The sequence below is a fragment of the Leptonychotes weddellii genome, chromosome 7 (assembly GCF_054177405.1).
Source record: "Leptonychotes weddellii isolate Sample4059 chromosome 7, ASM5417740v2, whole genome shotgun sequence".
NCBI classification, from domain to species: Eukaryota; Metazoa; Chordata; class Mammalia; order Carnivora; family Phocidae; genus Leptonychotes; species Leptonychotes weddellii.
The window spans coordinates 75,848,865-75,867,937 of NC_138375.1; the positions used below are offsets into that span (position 1 = coordinate 75,848,865).

At 34.6% G+C, this 19,073-nt stretch overlaps 1 long non-coding RNA gene across 9 annotated transcripts in view; it reads left to right on the top strand.

The window, feature by feature from the left end:
- LOC115940170 (uncharacterized) overlaps positions 1 to 19,073 on the top strand; it is a 136,898-nt gene that overhangs the window by 30,329 nt on the left and 87,496 nt on the right. Inside the window, exon 6 of one of the 9 annotated variants that reach the window (XR_014147062.1) lies at positions 5,082 to 5,115. The exons of the other annotated variants lie outside the window; for them this stretch is intronic. This is a non-coding gene — a long non-coding RNA (uncharacterized LOC115940170). The remainder of the gene's footprint in view (positions 1 to 5,081; positions 5,116 to 19,073) is intronic. 9 annotated transcript variants of the gene reach the window in all.

Below are 19,073 nucleotides of genomic sequence, written 5' to 3' on the forward strand. Positions count from 1 at the left end.
CCTTGGGAAAACTTGGTGAATCTTTAGTGTCTGCCCCACTCTTCAGGTGGTAGAATTGCTGTTTAATATATAAGTTTGCTAGAGGCTGAGACCCTTGTTCTGGGGGATTATTTACATATGCATATAAAACAGATAGGCTAAAATGATATTAGTTCTCTCACAGATGTGTAATAAATTGTGAAATGTTAGTTTGACAGTTGTTGAGGAAAGCTAACTGCCTAAATTGTGTAGACATTATGGATTTTTTTTTCTTTTCTTTTTTTTTTTACAGACAGAAACCATTGAAGGACTTTAGGATGCAGATTGTGTTGTCTTTAGCATACATGCAAGGTCTTTTGTTAGTGGGCCATTGCATATTGCTTCAAGCTTACCTCCAGCAGTCCTCTTCCTTACCAACCAGTGTCTTGTGTACTCCTTACATGTCTACCTCAGTTAAAATGAATAGCTTGGGGGTGCTTGGATAACTCAGTTGTTTAAGGGGCTGACTCTTGATTTTGGCTCAGGTCATGATCTCAGGGTTGTGAGATCGGGGCTGGTATTCCACACTCAGCAGGGAGTCTGCTTGAGATTCTCTCTCTCCCTCTCCCACACCCCCTCATGCTCTCATGCTTGCTCTCTCTCTTAAATAAATAATTAAATCTTATCCCCCTCCCCCCCCAAAAAACCCTGAATACCTTGTAGTTATCCTATCATGATTAGGTATTCAGCACTTTTGTCTTCATTAATACTTTTCTTCTTACCATTATGATCTTTTCTCTGTTCCTGTTGAGTACCAACTTTTCATTCAAGATTCAGGTTTGTTTCTCTTTAAGGCTTTCCTAACTACTGACCTTTCCTAACTACTGACATTGAACCTTATCTTCTTTGAGCCTTTCTAGTGTATACTTCTATTCTAGAACCTTATATTTTATATTTATATACCTTTATATTTTATTGCACTTATGTATTTATATGTCTTTTTCTAACTAGACTGTAGATAGACTGTAGATTTCTTAATGGCAAGTACAAAGGCTATGTGTCTAATTCATTTTTATGTCCCCAGTTTTTAGCATAATACCTGGTACATATAGATGCTTAATAAGCACTTGTTAAATGGATGAATAAACAAATGGTTAAATTATAAAGGAAAGAAAAGATTATCCTCACAGTTGGTATGATAATGGTGATAATGTGCCTTCCAATGTGGAGTGCTACTACACTTATCAGGAAAAATTCAGTGTTAAAAACAGTATCTTTCCTGAGGTCTGATGGTAGTCATACTAGCTTCTTACAGTCAGTATAGTGTATGTCTGGAGTTTTGTTATCTTGAACAACTAACCATTTATTATTGAAATTTACCCACAAAATTTCAATGTTTGAATTTTTTCATGAATAATATATTTTAATAATATAGGTCTTGACTTAAAGACTCTATCACTTCCTTTAAGGAGATCCACATGTGCTTTGGTGTTATAATCAGTCTAAAGTTGGAAAAGGACCCTTCTGCTTGAAAAATAATGAAAAAAACATCAAGGAATGAACCTACTTGTTATTACACTTAAAGTTCCATTTGCTTTGCAACTGTAACTCTTATGTTATGGAATCCTGATTAAAAAGGTTATAATGGCCAGTATTATCAGAATGACAAATTCTAACATAGGTTAGTGGTTTTACATTTAGAAAAACACTAATGGGGACGCCTGGGTGGCTCAGTCAATTAAGCGTCTACCTTCGGCTCGGGTCATGATCCCAGGGTCCTGGGATTAGGTCCTGTGTCGGGCTCCTTGGTCGGGAGGGAGGCTGTTTCTCCCGTTGCCCTGCTCTGCCTGCCACTCCCCCTGCTTGTGCTCTCTCTCTGACAAATAAATAAATAAAATCTTAAAAAAAGAAAAACAAAGAAAAACACTCATGTATCATATTACTCCTTTAGTAATATGCCAAACTTCAAGTTGGTTTATATTTTGTTTATTTGAGGTCAAATGTTCTTTGTCCATCAGCTTACATTAGTTTTAACTAAGGAAATATTATACTATGAAGATAGTAAAAGGAAGCTTAAGGCTTCTGATATTAACTATATTCTGTTAAGTGAGTTTCTTTGTTTTAGGCTATATAGAAACAACTTAAGAAAATATACTGAATTAAAATTTGCTATGTTGAAATAGCATAGTCACTAAATAATTTATATTATTAGGGGAGTGTCAAGGGGTTTGAACAGAATTAAATTTCTTTGCTCAAGCTCTAAACAGTAAGACTTTTAATTTTGTAGGAAGACATTAAATACTCTGGTCATTCAAGTTGTATATCCTTTAAGCCTATTTAATAGTCAGAAACTTGTAAGTAAATATGTGTGCTGCTGAGAAACAGTGATCAAAAATGGCAATAAAAGTCACATAATGAAATAAGAATACTAAAAAAATCCAGGGATTTTACACTAGCTCATTATTCACTACATTTCTGGCATTCTTCATGATTACAAATCACTTGATTGACTAACTAGACATTCTCAAAGTGAATTATGAATCAGGTTCATTTTTTCTGGTTGATAGTTGGCACATGCTGTAACTCTTATGCTTTGTGATATATCAAATTCTTATAACAGTGATAAGAGATATAATCAACTCTTTATTTTAAGAAAACTATACTGTCTTTTCAAAAAATGAAATGCAGTTGCTAACATTTTAACAACACAATGTAATCCCTACTTTTGTATCTCAAGGTGGAATTCACAGTGATGACGTTATTTTTCAGATTAAGATAAATCTGTAGACTGATTTTCCGTTAGGCATAAAACTCCTATTGATATCAGTTCTGTAGGCTTCTTGGGCAGTTGCTTGAGCCTAGGTTACAAAAATAGTTGCATATCTTTCCTTAGTATTGAAAAATGAGTGATGAAGGAATTGTATATTTTTAACATTTTTCTTTGAAGGGAATGTAGTTTTTCCTAAATACCTAATTTGTAATGAGGCCATGATGTTACATACTTTAAAATGTGGAACATTTTAATGGTTATTAATAAAGAGGGTCTCTTTTTGAGTTGGGAAAAGGGTCCATAGTGACCTGAATCTTGATCTTTCCATTCGTAAAACTTAATCAGGGGGGTAAATTCTGCTTTCAAATGCATTCTCTTCTCTTTTGACTTAATAATAATCCTATATGCATTACTTCACTGGCAGTTGAGTGGCAGAAAATTCCTGTAGTACAACTGCATTTGCTTTAATCCCATCCACTCAAGCAATTGAAAATACAATGGGTGTTTCTTAATGTGATATATTCAAAATTTGAGAATCCTGTGCAGAATTCAATCATTGCCTTAGCAAAAGTGAGGTTCCTTCGTTGAAAATTGTCAGGCATGGGAATGTAGAGTCATTTGTTTAACAGTGTTATGAGGTCCTCTTACTAAAAAAAAAAATTACATATGTAATTTTTTACATAGGTAAAAGCAATTCTTTGTTTCTTATGAAGACAAAATCATCAAAGTTAGTGGAAGCTTTACATATATAACAGTCACAGAATTGTACTGCCATACTTTTTCCCTATGTAAAAGGAGAGTACTTAGTATTTCAGCATTCCAGTGGCTTTAACTTACTTTCTTTGTTTTCTTTTATGAGCAAGATTTCTTTATATTATAACTAAAAATTGTTTTATGGCTATTCAGTTGTAAAAATTATTTTATTGCCCTTACATTGTCTTTAAAAATGTTTTACAAAAATTTTTTTGAATGATATCGATCTACTTTATTAATTTATATGAAAATGTAGAATAGCAATGTGTAATTACACATAATTTTAGAAACACGATTATAAGCTTTTTAATGTTTTGTTCTCTTTAAAATTGTCTAAAGTTTTTGAATTTATGCTTTAGCCACCTTAAAATTTAATTTTTAATCCCCTAACCATTAATTATTTTAACTATAAAATTGCTATTAAACATCTTTTATGGGATTAAAATTTTATTTCTGATTAGGCAATGAATTATATATATAATCAATTATTACATCGATTTAAAAATTATGACCAAAATATTAATCCTCCATAGATGTTTTTAGCATATAAACCATCCTGGTAGAATTGGAATTAAGGAATTAGAAATGGAGAGACAGAGGATCAATTTATTAATTACAGAAAAAACTTTAAGTCTTTTATAACTTCAGTAGATTTTGTGAAATGACCATAAACTAAACTGGGGTCATAAAATGCTGCCATTTTCCAGGCTGGCTTGATGCTTTTTACTTCTTCGACATAGCTGTACGTTTGGAGCAGCATTATTTCTTCACATGGATTGAGGTGGTAATATATGATAAAATGGGCTTTTGTTGCTGTGACCAGGCAATAGGACTTGGGAATAGAAGAAGACAAGGGTAGAAAGGAGGAGACAAAAAATAGGCTTTCAGGCCACAGAAATGTACTGAATTTTTTTGATCATTTTTTTATGTTTAAATAAAAGAAATTGCTAGATTGTCTCCATTTTGTGATGTACAACCTGATTGCTTCCCTTAATTGCTTCCTTTGAACAGTTTAGCATTAGGATAATCATTGTGAGAGGGAATGGGAGTATCTGGAGATTATGGAAAAACTGAAGGAAAATATTCAAGAAGGAATTTCTGGTATTTGTCTTTCTCAGTAAGTGTATAAAGGGGTTAAAATGTCCAGGATAAATAAAATCAGCCAAAGGCTTGTGTTCCACAGTTTATACTTTTAACACTTGATATTTATTCTCCCTCCCTTACCCCGCAAAATATACATGACAATAAAATGAGCACTTTTGTAACATGGTCCACGTGTCTCAGGTTACATAAATATACTGCATTTCTCAATATCAACATTACATTGGTGTACCTATTCTAGTTTTTATGCTAAAAATGATATTTTCTATTTTGGTGATATGAAGTGAGTTTTTAAATAGTATTGGAGGTGCACCTGGCTGGCTCAGTTGATAGAGCATGCAACTCTTGATCTCGGGATTGTGAGTTCAAGCCCCGTGTTGGGTGTAGAGATTACTTAAAAATAAAATCTTTAAAGATAAATAAATAAGTAAAAAGTATTGGGTATTTTTGGTTAAATCCTTCATTTGACTGGATTTGATAAGCTCTTTCTCTTCCTTAGGCATATGCTAACAGGTGGAACTACAGATTTATAGGTATGGAGTACACAATTATGCTATCTTAGTTTTTATTACTAATATGGCATAAGTACATTCTATATGATTTCAGTTGTCTATGTTGTTGATGTTATGGATAATCTTTAAAGAATTCTGTTTTAGAATCTCTTTTTAATTGGATTTAATGATACATAGTTTTGATTCTGAGAAATCTCTATGTTATTATGCAAAAAGGCTCAAAGGACATGAATGTTAAATGTGATATATGTTGGTTGGGATCTGTAATCTAGGATTGATATCAAAGAAAAAGCATTTTGTTCTAGTTGAAACTAAAGGTTGAAAGCAATATATAGTATCATTTGGTGTGTTCTACTTTTGATGTCTTCTTAGTACTTTAAAGCCTCAAAAAACATCATTCACTTTTGTTGGCGGATCAGTCAGGGTTCCCCAGAGAAACAGAACCAATAAGATACATATACCATATACATATACACATGTATATTTATGATCTATTTTAAGAAAGTGGCTCACCCACTTGTGTGGACTGGCAAGTCTAAATTCTGCAGGGCAGGCTGGAAACCTAGGAGATAATGCTACAGGCTGGAGGCAGAATATCTTCTTGTCCACAACCATCAGGTTTTGCTCTTAAAGCCTTCAAATTATGAGATGAGGCACACCCATATTTTTGAGGATAATGTCTGTTCTTTAAAGTCAACTGATGGTAGATGGTAGCAACATCTACAGAATACTTTCATAACAACACATGGATTAGTGTTTTGTTAAATAACTGGGTACTATATAAAGTATAACCAAGTTGACATATAAAATTAAACATCACAATTGGCCTTTTAAAAAAATATTTATGTCATAATTCACAAAAATGCCTGGGGTCAAGCTATCAGACTGTTGCCACAGAACATATTGGGCAACTTCCTTGAAGTGAAAACTTTCAATTCCAGAGATAGTAGCTGATAGCCATTTGCTTATTAAGAATTATTAATTGAATGTTCTTTAAGTGCTAGTATTGGAAAAGAACAGCATGCAAAACTACAAATGGACTCTACTTTCATGTATACTGATTATTGTTAATGCTTAGGAAAGAGACAAAAAGTGGTTTTTAACCCAAAGACAAACCCATTTAATAAGAGCCCAATTTTACTGGCTTGCCTTATGTAAACTTTTATTACATAAACCTTCTATCTCAAGGTCTAAAATTGTCAACTTTCTCTTTAATTAAATAATTCATATTACTTTGATACTGTTCTTTAGAGATTTCCAAGAACAGTTTTGGAAATTTTTCATGTTTTAGTTCATTGGTATTGTGGAATTGACTATTTTTAAGGCACCATGTCCTGCTGGGCCACCAGGGTTGGTGAAGGATCTCAAGATAGCTGGGCGAAAACTTGCTCTAAAGGCCATTGATTGGGTAGCTTTTGGGGAGATCATACCCCACAACCAGAAGGGCCTTCCTAACTCCCTGAAATCCCATAATGAGACCCTAACCTCCATATTGGCTGCTCTCCCTGAGAATCCACCTGTTACCGACTGGACTTACTACAAAGCCAGTGTGGTGAAGCCTGGCTTGGTAGATGACTTTGAGAAAAAGTTTAATGCCCGGAAGTTTCCTGTACCAGAGGATAAATATACTGTTCAGGTACATGCTGAACAAAAAGATGATGTGAAAAGTTGTGTTGAGTTTCTGTCTCTCTCAAAGGCCAGCATTGAGGAATATGAAGAACGAGCTGGAGAAGATGAAGAACATAATTCCATTTGATCAGATGATCATTGAGGACCTGAATGAAATCTTCCCAGAAACCAAATTAAACAAGAAGAAATATCCCTATTGGCCTCACAAGCCAATCAAAAATCTATAAACTTGAGTTGGAGAGAAAGCTCTGGCCTTGTATTACAAATGTTGGACATTAAAAATAATTATATGGTAATAAAAAAAATAAAGCACCATGTCCTTTAATCTAGAAGTAGAAACTCTAGTCTATCATTGTTTACGTAATTTACATTGACCTTTTGTTTATTGATTATGTGTCATTATAATAAATATTCTTTTAAAGTTAAGAACTTACTTATGCTAGATACTTTATGAAACGTCTAATTCCTTCAATCATAGTTCTGTTTTAGAGATCCGGAAACCCATGTTCAGAGATCAGGAAACCCTTGTTCAGAGAGTGACTTTCCCATGGTTATACAAGCAGTAAGTGATGGAACAGGATTCAGACTTTATTCAGATGCTGTTTGAATCTGAAGCCAGTAGTTTTTTCTTACCCTACTCAGCTTGTCTTTGTATGAAACTTAGCAAGGCTACTGGATCTTTTGGGACAACCTATATAATTATATATTCCTTAATATATAAGGATCCATGTTTTCGTTGTAATTTAGGGCTTATTTAATAAAGGTTTCTGTCTTTCATAGTGTATGTAACTTTTGCCAGATGATTAAAATATATCATTTCCCTTTTTGTCTTGGTTGCCCATAAGCTCATGGTTAATATTAATACTCACTTTTAGTAATTTTCTCATCTGTGGTTCCTCATGTAATTATGTCCTGTGTTTGTTCATTTAGTTGCTAAGCTCTTCCCTTAGTTTTAAATTAACCTGTTGTATAACAATATTTTAAATTATAAATCACCACAGTCTTTTAAAGATTCTAGATAGACAAAAATGAATATAAAATATTTATTATTTTATAATCTGATTGTTTTGTTCATTGATATGTCCAAGTACCTAAAACAGTAGATAACACAGAGTAGATATTAGTGAATGAGTGGATTGAATTAATCTATTTCTCCTAGACATCTAGCTGATTCCAAGTGGAATTTAAATTTATTTACACTTAATGTATTTACTGACATGGTAGACTTTGCTATTTTACTTTACATCTTCTATTTGACATGTGTTTTCCATTTTACTCTCCCTTCTTGCTTTCTTTGGATTGATATCATGATTAATTTTATGTGTCTACTTCACTGGGCTGGAAGGGTACCCAGCTACTTGGTCAAACATTCTTTGGTCAAACATTCTGAGTATGTCCATGAGGGTGTTTCTGGATGAATTGGTAGACTGAGTAAAACAGATTGCCCTCCCAATATGGGTGAGCCTCATCTAACCTGTTGAAGATCTGCATAGAACTGAAACATTTAGCTTTTCCTGGGTCTTAAGCCGGCTGGCTTTCAGACAAGAAATAGACTTGGCTTTTCTGGTTCTCAGGCCTGTGGGCTTGGATTGGAACTACACCATCAGCTCTCTCCTGGGTCTGCAATTTACTGACTGCAGCTCTTGGGACTTGTCAGCCTCCATAATTTCATGAATCAACATATACATCCATTCTGTTGGTTTTAGTTCTGTTTCTCTGGATGTTCCTGAGTAATACAATTGATAATTTAAAATTTTTCAATTTTTCCTCTAATTTAGAAGTTCTACAGTCTGTTTCTGTTCATTTATTGATTCTAGAAATAATAATAAACATAATGATCGTAGCCTAAAATTAATCAGTACCTTTAACCTCCTTTTGGATAATATAAAGATTTCACAACTTTTTAACCCCATTTCTTCCCCTCCTGACACATTGTTATTGTGCTTTGTATACTTTTTAATCCCTGAGACTTTTATGTTACTATTTTTTATATTTTATATTTGTGTACAAATACCTATTTGGCAGTGTATTTGCTGTTGCTTCTTCCATGTTAGATCTTATATCTGGAATACATTCCTGCTCCTAGTAGTTTATTCTTGACCATTTCTTCTAGAGACTATCTGTTGATGACACACTCTGTTTTATTGTTTTGACAAAGTTGTTTTATTTTGTTAATTCTTTAACCATATTTTGCTGGGTATAAAATTCAGGATTAGCAGTAATTTTGGTCATTATGTTTAAGATCTCATTCCACTGTTTTCTGGTTTTCACTGTTGTTTTTGTGATGTTATTTATTGATTTGACTTTCATATATATGTATGTATGTGTATATATAGCTTTGAGGCATACTTTGTTTATCATGTAATTCATCCATTTCAAGTATATAATTTGGTGATTTTTTTTTAGTAAATTTAGTTTTGTGTAGCCATCACCACTGATTAGTTTTAGAACATTTCTGTCACCCTAATAAGAAACCTCATGTCCATTAACTGTTAATCCTCATTCCACCCCCCTTATCCCAGACAACATTAATCTATTTTTTCTGTCTCCGTAGATTTTCCTTTTCTGGAAATTTCATATAAATCAGTCATAGAATATGTGATTTCTTGTGGTGGCATTCTTTCACTTAGCAAAATATTTTTGAGGTTCATGTATGTTGAAGCATGTACTAGTAATTTATTCTTTCTGTTGATGAATAGTATTCCACTATATGGATATACCACATTTTGTCTCTCCATTCATCAGTTGTTGGACATTTAGTTTTTTTCAGGTTTTGACTATGAATATGAATAATGCTGCTAAAAGAATTCATGTGTAAATCTTTGCGTATGTTTTCATTTCTTTTGGGTAGATACCTAAGAGTAGAATTGCCCAGTCATTTGGCAAATTTATTTTTAACTTTTTACAGGAGACTTCTAGACTTTTGTCCAAAGTGTTTGCATCATTTTATATTCCTACCAGTAGTGTGAGGATGCCTGTTTCTCCACATCCTAGCCAACATTTGTTATCATCTATTTTCTTTTTCTTTTTTTTTTTTTAAGTAATCTCTACTCAACACAGGGCTCAAACTCATTACCCCAAGATCAAGAGCATCTCTACTGACTGAGCCAGCCAGACATCCCTATTATCATCTATTAAAAAGAAATTATCATAGCCACCTAGTGGGTGTGAAATTGCTTCTTATTGTAGTTTTAATTTGCATTTCCTAAACCAGTGATATTGAACATCTTTTTATATACTTATTAGCCATTCATATATATTCTTTGATGGGAATTTATTTTTGAAAATTTTACCCATTTTTGAGATTGGATTATTTGTTTTCTCATATATAAAGGATTCTTTGACTATTTTGTATATAGGTCCCTTATAAAATTTTGCAGTATTTTCTCCCACTCTGTTGCTTGTCTTTTTTTTTTTTTAAAGATTTTATTTATTTATTTGAGACAGAGAGAATGAGAGAGAGCATGAGAGGGCGGAGGGTCAGAGGGAGCAGACTCCCTGCTGAGCAGGGAGCCGGATGCGGGACTCGATCCTGGGACTCCAGGATCATGACCTGAGCCGAAGGCAGTCCCTTAACCAACTGAGCCACCCAGGCGCCCATGTTGCTTGTCTTTTAATTTTCTTAATGGTGTCTTTTGAAGTACAAAAGACTTGAATTTTGGTGAAGTCTGGTTTATCAGATTTTTTTGGTGTTATATCTAAGAAATTTTTGCCTAATCTAGCGTCTTGAAGGTAATCAACTGTGTTTTCCTTGAAAAGTTTTAGCTCTAAGGGGCGCCTGTGTGGCTCAGTTGAGTGTCTGCCTTTGGCTCAAGTCATGATCCCAGGGTCCTGGGATTGAGCCACACATTGGGCTTCTTGCTCAGCAGGGAGCCTGCTGCTCCCCCTGCTTGTGTGTCCTCTCTCTTTCTGACAAATAAATAAATAAAATCTTGAAAAAAAAAAAAGAATTCATAGAGAATACCAAAGCAATTTTGACAAAAAAAAAGCAAAGCTGGACAACTTATACTTTCCAGTTTCAAAATTTAATATAAAACTACTTCAGTTTTTATCATCATGATATGGTGCTGGCAAAGGATAGACATGTAGATCACTAGAATAGAAGTGAGAGTACAGAAATAAATGTTTATACTTATGGTGAACTGATTTTCAACAAAGGTGTAAAGGAAATTCAGAGGGAAAGGATAGCCTTTTTAATGAGTGGTACTAGGAAAACTAGATATCCATATGCCAAAAGATGAAGTTAGACCTTTATCTCATACTATATACAAAAATTAACAGAAAATAGATCAGAGCACGGGGCAGGGTGCCTGGGTGGCTCAGATGGTTGGGTGTCTGCTTTCAGCTCAGGTCATGATCTACAGGTCCTGGGATTGAGCCCCATGTTGGGCTCCCAGCTCAGTGGGGAGTCTGCTTCTCCCTCTCCCTCTACTCCTCCTCCTGCTGTGCTCTCTCTGTCTCTGTCTCTGTATCTCTCTTAAATGAATAAATAAAATCTTTTAAAAAAATAGAGCTAAATGTTAGAGCTAAAACTTTTATTTTTTTTCTGAGATTTTATTTAGTTATTTGAGAGAGAGGGAGCACAAGCAGGCAGGGTGGCAGGCAGAGGCAGAGGGAGAAGCAGGCAGAGGGACAGACCAACTGAGACATCCAGGCATCCCTCTCTATGAATTCTATACAAATTTTGCAATTTTATGTAATTTGCAATTCTGTATAAATTTTAGGATTATCTTACCAATTTCTGTCAAAAGGCTGCTGAAGTTTTGGTAGGGTTTGTGTTGAATATATGAATCAATCCGGGGACAGTTGCCATTGCAACGCTCTTGAACTTTCTACTTCACAAACCTGGCATCTGACCTTCTTTTGAAGGTAACTTCCTTTTTTTTCCCTTCCACTGTGGTTGCTTTTAAGGTCTTACTTTTTCCTTTTAGATTTAAGTAATCATGTGATGTCTTTAAGTGTGGATTTCTTTTTATTTATACTGCTTGGGAATTTTTGGCTTCTTGATTATGTGAATTGGTGTTTTTGATCAGTTCTGGAAATTTTGTTGATCTCTTCAAGTACCGTTTTTATAAATCTAAAATACCATCAATTGAAACATGCACCATTTATGCACCACCAAAAGAGAACAAAATGTTACTAATGCCTTAATAGTAGTATTATGTGGGGGCACCTGGGTGGCTCAGTCATTTAAGCATCTGACTCTTGGTTTCAGCTCAGGTTGGGTCTCGGGGTGGTGAGATGGAGCCCCATGTCATGTTCTGCGCTCAGCAGGGAGTCTGAGATTCTCTCCCTCTCCCTTTGCCCCTCCCCCAGATTTCACTCTCTTTTTTTCAAGATTTATTTATTTGACAGAGGGAGAGCAAGAGAGGGAGCACAAGCTAGGGGGCGTGGCAAGGGAGAGGGAGAAGTAGGCTCCCTGCCGAGCAAGGAGCCGGATGCGGGGCTCGATCCTTGCTTGATCCACCCCACACACCCCTCTCTCTCTCTTAAATAAATAAATCTTAAAATAATAATAGTATTATGTGATGTATGAATTGGTCATACCCTCGTTGCTTAGAAATTTGTCATTTTCCCAAAGGATTTGCAAACATTTCTTCATTTGCTTTGCTTTGTGCATAGATTTTTTACCTGTATCTCTGTAAGAAAGCATAGCACAATTTCATGTATTTGTATCTTACTTCCTGTAAGTAATTAGTTGCTGCTTTTTCAAGATGTTCAGGTCAGTTCTGACTGCTATAAGAGAATCCTATAAACTGGGTGACTTAAATGACAAACATTTCACAGTTCTAAAGTCTGGGAAGACCTAGATGAAGGTGCTGACAGATTTAGTTGTCTGGTGAGGATCTTGTTCCTGATTTGCAGTTGGTTACCTTCTTGCTATATCCTCACATGGTGGGGAGAGAGATCATTTCTGTCATGTCTTTTCTAGTAAGGACACTAATCCCATTCATGAGTTTCACCCCCAAGACTTAATTACCTCCCAAAGGCTCTACCTCTAAATACCATCAAATTAAGATTAGGATTTAAACATATGAACTTTGAAGGGACCCAAGTATTTAGCCCATAGCAGAAGAATATAATGATTACTCATTTACGGCCATTGTTTCAGTTATGAATATTTGTTTCACTAAGGTCAGATTGTATGTCTGTGTATACACATTAGCTTCTAAACAATTTTTCTGAAGTGTATTATACATCACAATAATTTTTTTAAGATTTATTTGAGAGAGAAAGAGAGAGTGAGAGTAGGGGGGAGAGGCGGAGGGATAGGGAAAGAGAGAATCTCAAGAAGACTCACCGCTGAGCAGGGAGCCTGATGCAGGGTTGATCTCATGACCCTGACATCATGACCTGAGCTGAAATCAAGAGTTGGGGGCTCAACCGACTGAGCCACCCAGGAACCCCTCCATTGCAATAATTTCTTAATGGCAAATCATAGTTTTTCTTTTATTTTGTTTTTTGATACTGAAACCTGGGAAAATCATAGTTTTAAAAAATTTACTTTTTTATTTTATTATTTTATTTTTTAAAAGATTTTATTTATTTATTTATTTATTTAGAGAGCACGAGCAGGGGGAGGGGCAGAAGGAGAGGGAGAAGCAGACTCCCTGCTGAGCAGGGAGCCCGATGTGGGGCTCCATCCCAGGACCCTGGGATCATGACCTGAGCCAAAGGCAGAGTTTTTTTTTTTTTTTTTTTTTTTTAATGTCCAGTTAGCCACTGTATAGTACATCATTAGTTTTTGATGTAGTGCTTAAAATTTACTTTTTAAAGAATACAACATGAAGATTTCATATACTCCTACATTGTGAAATGATTACCACAGCCAAGTTAATTAAGATATCCATCACCCTAGGTAGTTTTCTTTTGTAGTTGAGAACACTTAAGATCTACTCTCTTAGCAGGATCCTGAGTGGCTCAGTCAGTTAAGCATCTGCCTTTGGCTCAGGTCATGATCCTAAGGTCCTGGGATCAAGCTCCACATCAGGCTGCTTGCTCTGTGGGGAGCCTGCTCTTCCCTCTGCCTGCAGCTTCCCCTGCTTGTGCTCTTTCTGACAAATAAATAAAATCTTTAAAAAATACTCTACTTTCTTAGCATAGCAGATCTCGTGTATACAATACAGTATTGTTATTATTGTATTATTTGTATATTGTATATGTATTGTATATTATATATTACATATATTGTATTATATATATTATATATAGTATATATAGTATATATAATATATATTATAGGTATTATATGTATTATAATATATGTGATATATTCTGTTATATTTATTATATATATTATATATTGTGTTATATGTATTGTATATTATTTTTTATATTTATTTATTTCAATTCAACTAGCCAACATATAGTACATCATTAGTTTTTGATGTAGTGTTCAATGATTCATTAGTTGCATATAACACCCAGTACTCAACACATCACATGCTCCCTTAATGCCCATCACCCAGTTACCTCATCCCCCCACCCACCTCCCCTTCTGCAACCCTCAGTTTGTTTCCTGGAATCAAGAGTCTCTCATGGTTTGTCTCCCTCTCTGATTTCTTCCCATTCAGTTTCCTTCCCTTCCCCTATGATCCTCTGCACTATTTCTTATATTCCACATATGAGTGAAACCATATGATAATTATCTTTCTCAATTGACTTATTTCAGTTAGCATAATACCCTCCAGTTCCATCCATGTCAATGTAAATGGTAGGTATTCATCCTTTCTGATGGCTGAGTAATATTCCATTGTATATACGAACCACATCTTCTTTATTCATTCATCTGTTGAAGGACATCTTGGCTCCTTCCACAGGTTGGCTATTGTGGACATACAATACAGTATCATTAACTCTAATAGTGTACATTAGATTTCCAGAATTTATTAATCTTATAACTGAAAGTTCATATCCCATGATCAACAGCTCTCCATTTCCCCTACCCCCCCACCCCTGGCAACCACAGTTCTACTCTCTAGTCTATGAGTTGGACTTTTTTAGATTCCATGTAACAATGAGATTATATTGTATTTGTCTTCCTCTGTCTGACTTATTTGTCTTTCTCTGTCTGACTTGTTTTACTTAGCACAGTGTCCTTCAGGTTTATCCATATTGTTGCAAATGACAGAGTTTCCTTCCTTTTTGATGGCTAAATAATATTCCCTGGTATATACATACCACACTTTTTAATCCATTTATCTGTGATGGACACTTAGGTTGTTTCTATATCTTGGCTTTTGTGAATAATGCTGCAGTGAAGATGGGGGTCCAGATATCTCTTTGAGATAATGATTTTATTTCTTTTGGGTATATACCCAGATGTAGGATTGTTGGATCAATGCTAGTTCTTTTTTTTTTTAAGTGAACTTTACCCCTAATAGGAGTTATATGCTCTACCATCTAAGCTAGTCAGGCACCCCACAGGTGGTAGTTCTGTTTTTGATTCTTGAGGAACCTCCATACTTTTTCCATAATACCTGTATCAATTTATTTTTCAATATATATTCTCTTTTCTCCATGCCCTTGCCAAAACTTATTTGTCATCTTTTTGATAATAGCCATCTTGACAGGTATGAGATGATATTTCCTTATGATTTGGATTTGCTTTTTCCAGTTAGTGATGATGAGTATTTTTATATACCTGTTAGCCATTTGGAAAAATGTCTATTTAAATCCTTTGCCCATTTTTAAACCAGGTTATTTGTTTTTATGCTGTGTATTATTTACTTATTTTTTTGATGATAATCTCATCAGATATATGATTTGCGAATATTGAATTTTAAACACTCATTTTCCTTTCTAGAAATTCCATTTGGTTCTTTTCCTAATCTGCTTTTTCCCTTCTTGTAGTTTCCTATACCTGCAGATATTTTTAAGCATGCCATTCATTTACTTTGAAATGTAGTAAGCATAGTTTTATAATTTGTATCTAGTAATTCTAATATTTAAAGTCTTAATGGTCTCTTGCTGTTGTTTTTCATTTATGTAGGCTTTTGTCCCCTGGTGTTTTGTTTCCCTTGTATTCTTGGTTATCTTTCTCATTGCCCTTGCAAAATTATTTGGAGAGTCCTGGTGGCTTAGAGTAAAGCTACCTTTCTTTTTTTTTTTTTTAAAGATTTATTTATTTATTTATTTGAGAGAGAGAGCACATGAGAGGCGGGAGGGTCAGAGGGAGAAGCAGACTCCCTGCCGAGCAGGGAGCCCGATGCGGGACTCGATCCAGGGACTCCAGGATCATGACCTGAGCCGAAGGCAGTCGCTTAACCAACTGAGCCACCCAGGCGCCCGTAAAGCTACCTTTCTATAGAAAGGATTTGCATTTACTTTTACCAAAGAACCTAGGACCATTTCAACCAAAATCACAGCTTGAGTTGTTCTCGTCATTCAAGGTGATGAACACCTGGTCAGCAAATCCCCATAAAGGCCAGCCTATGGCCAAAGATTTTCAGTAATGGTAGGCTGGGAGTTTTATGGTTTCAGGCCTTACATTTAAGTCTTTAATCCATTTCAAGTTAATTTTTGTGAGTGATGTAAGATAGTAGTCTATTTTTATATTTTTGCATGTGGCTGTCCAATTTTCCCAGCACCATTTACTGAAGAGTCTATCTTTTACCCTTTGTATATTCTTGGTTCCTTTGTTGAAGATTAATTGACCATTGACCATGTATATGTGGGTTTATTTCTGGGTTCTTTGTTCTGTTCATCTATGTGTCTGTTTTTTTTTAAGATTTTATTTTATTTATTTGTCAGAGAGAGAGCAAGCACAATCAAGGGGAGTGGCAGGCAGAGGGAGAAGCAGGCTCCCTGCTGAGCAAGGAACCCGATGTTGAACTCCATCCCAGGGCCCTGGGATCATGACCCGAGCCGAAGGCAGACACTTAACCGACTGAGCCACCTAGGCATCCCTATGTGTCTGTTTTTATGCCATTACCATACTGTTCTGATTTCTATAACTTTGTAATATAGTTTGGAATCAGGGCTTGTGATGCCTGCAGCTTTGTTCTTTCTCAAGATTGCTTTGTTTTTTTGGGGTGTTTTGGGGTTTCATATAAATTTTAGCATTGTTCATTGATTGATTGCTATTGGGATTCAGGGTCTTTTCTGGTTGGTTCACTACAAATTTTAGGATTGTTTGTTGATTGATTATTTACCATTGGGATTTTGATAGGAATTGCATTGAATCTGTAGATTGTTTTGGGGTAATACGGACATTTTAACAGTATTAACTCTTTCAGTCCATGAGCATGAATATCTTTCCACTTATTTGTGTCTTCTTTAAATTCTTTCATCAGTGTTTTGGAGTTTTCAGTGTATAGGGCTTTCACTTCCTTGGTTAAATTTATTCCCAGGTATTATTCTTTTTAATGTAATTGTAAAGTAATTGTTTTCTTAATTTCTTTTTCTGAGAGTTTGTTATTAGTGTATGCAGCAGATATTTGTATGTTGATTTTGTCCCCTGTAGCTTTACTGAATTTGCTGATTAGTTCCAACAGTTTTTTGGTGGAGTCTTTATTAGGGTTTTATATATTTAAAATCATGTTTTCTGTGAATAGTGACAGTTTTACTTCTTCCTTTTTAATTTGGATGCTTCTTATTTGTTTTTCTTGCCTTATTGCTGTGGCTAGAATTTCTAATATTATCTTGAATAAAAGTGGAGAGAGTGGGTATCCTTGTCTTGTTCTTGATGTTAGAGAAAAAGTATATAATGTTAGCTGTGGACTTTAAATATATGGCCTTTATTATGTTGAGGTACATTTACTCTATACTCACTTTGTTGAGAGTTTTTTTTTTTTAAATCATAAATGGATGTTGAATTTTGTCAAATTTTTTTTTCTGCATCTCTTGAGATTATCATGTGATTTTTATCCTTCAATTTGTTAATGTGGTATATCATGCTGATTGATTTGCAGATGTTGATATATCCTTGCATCCTTGGAAAAAATTCCAGTTGATCATGGTGTATCATTCTTTTAATGTATTTTTCAACTTGGTTTGTTAATATTTTGTTTAAGATTTTTGCATCTGTATTGATCAGGGATATTAGCCTGCAATTTTTTTTGTGGTGTCCTTGTCTGGTTTTGTTATCAGGGTAATGCTGGCCTTGTGAAATGAGTTTGGAAATGTTCCCTCCTCTTTAATTTTTTGGAAGAGTTTTAAAAGGATAGGTATTAAATCTTCTTTACATGTTTCCTAGAATTTACCAGTGAAGCTGTCTGGTCCTGGACTTTTATTTTTTGGGAAGTTTTGATTATTTATTCAGTATGCTTAGTAGTGATTGGTCTATTTACATTTTTATTTCTAAATCATAAATCTTGGAAGATTGTATGTTTCTTGAAATTTATACATTTCTTTTTTAAAATTTTAAAATTTTTATTTTTTTTAAAGATTTTATTTATTTATTTGACAGAGAGAGGGACAGCAAGACAGGAAACACAAGCAAGAGGAAGCGGCAGGCAGAGGGAGAAGCAGATTCCCTGTGGAACTCGATCCCAGGACTCTGGGATCATAACCTGAGCCAAAGGCAGACGCTTAATGACTGAGCCACCCAGGCACCCCTATACATTTCTTTTCAGTTATACAGTTTGTTTGCGTATAACTGTTCATAGTAGTTTTCTTATGATCTTTTGTATTTCTGTGGTATCATTGTAATTTCTCTTTCATGTCTGATTTTATTGAGCCATTTCTCTTTTTTTTTTCTTGGTGAATCTGCTAAAGGTTTGTCATTTTGTTTATCATTTTGAAGAAGCAACTCTTAATTTCACTGGTCTTTTCTATTGTCTTTTCAGTCTCTGTTTCATTTATTTCATTTCGGATGCTTGTTGTTTGTTTTCTTCCAACTTTGGGCTTCATTCATTCTTTTTCTAGTTCTTTTAGGTATGAAGTTAGATTGTTTGTATGAGATTTTTCTAGTTCCTATAGGTATAAAGTTAGATTGTTTATATGAGATCATATGATCTATCCTGGAGAATATTTATGTGCATTTGAGAAGAATGTGTATTCTGCTGTTTTTGGATGGAATATTATATATATATTAAGTCCATCTGATCTAATGTGTTGATATTTCCTTACTAATTTTCTGTTTTAATGAGCAATCTATTCATGTAAGTGGGGTATTAAAGTCCCCTACTATTATTGTATTGCTGTCATTATGTCCCTTTAGGTCTGTTAATTTTTGCTTTGTATATTTAGGTGCTCCTTTTTTAGGTGCATATTTACAAATATTATATCCTCTTGTGGGATTAACCCCTTTATCATTATGTAATGCCCTTATATTTCCTTTTATATAGTCTTTGTTTTAAAGTCTATTTTATCTGATATAGCTACTCCAGCTTTTTTTTTTCATTTCT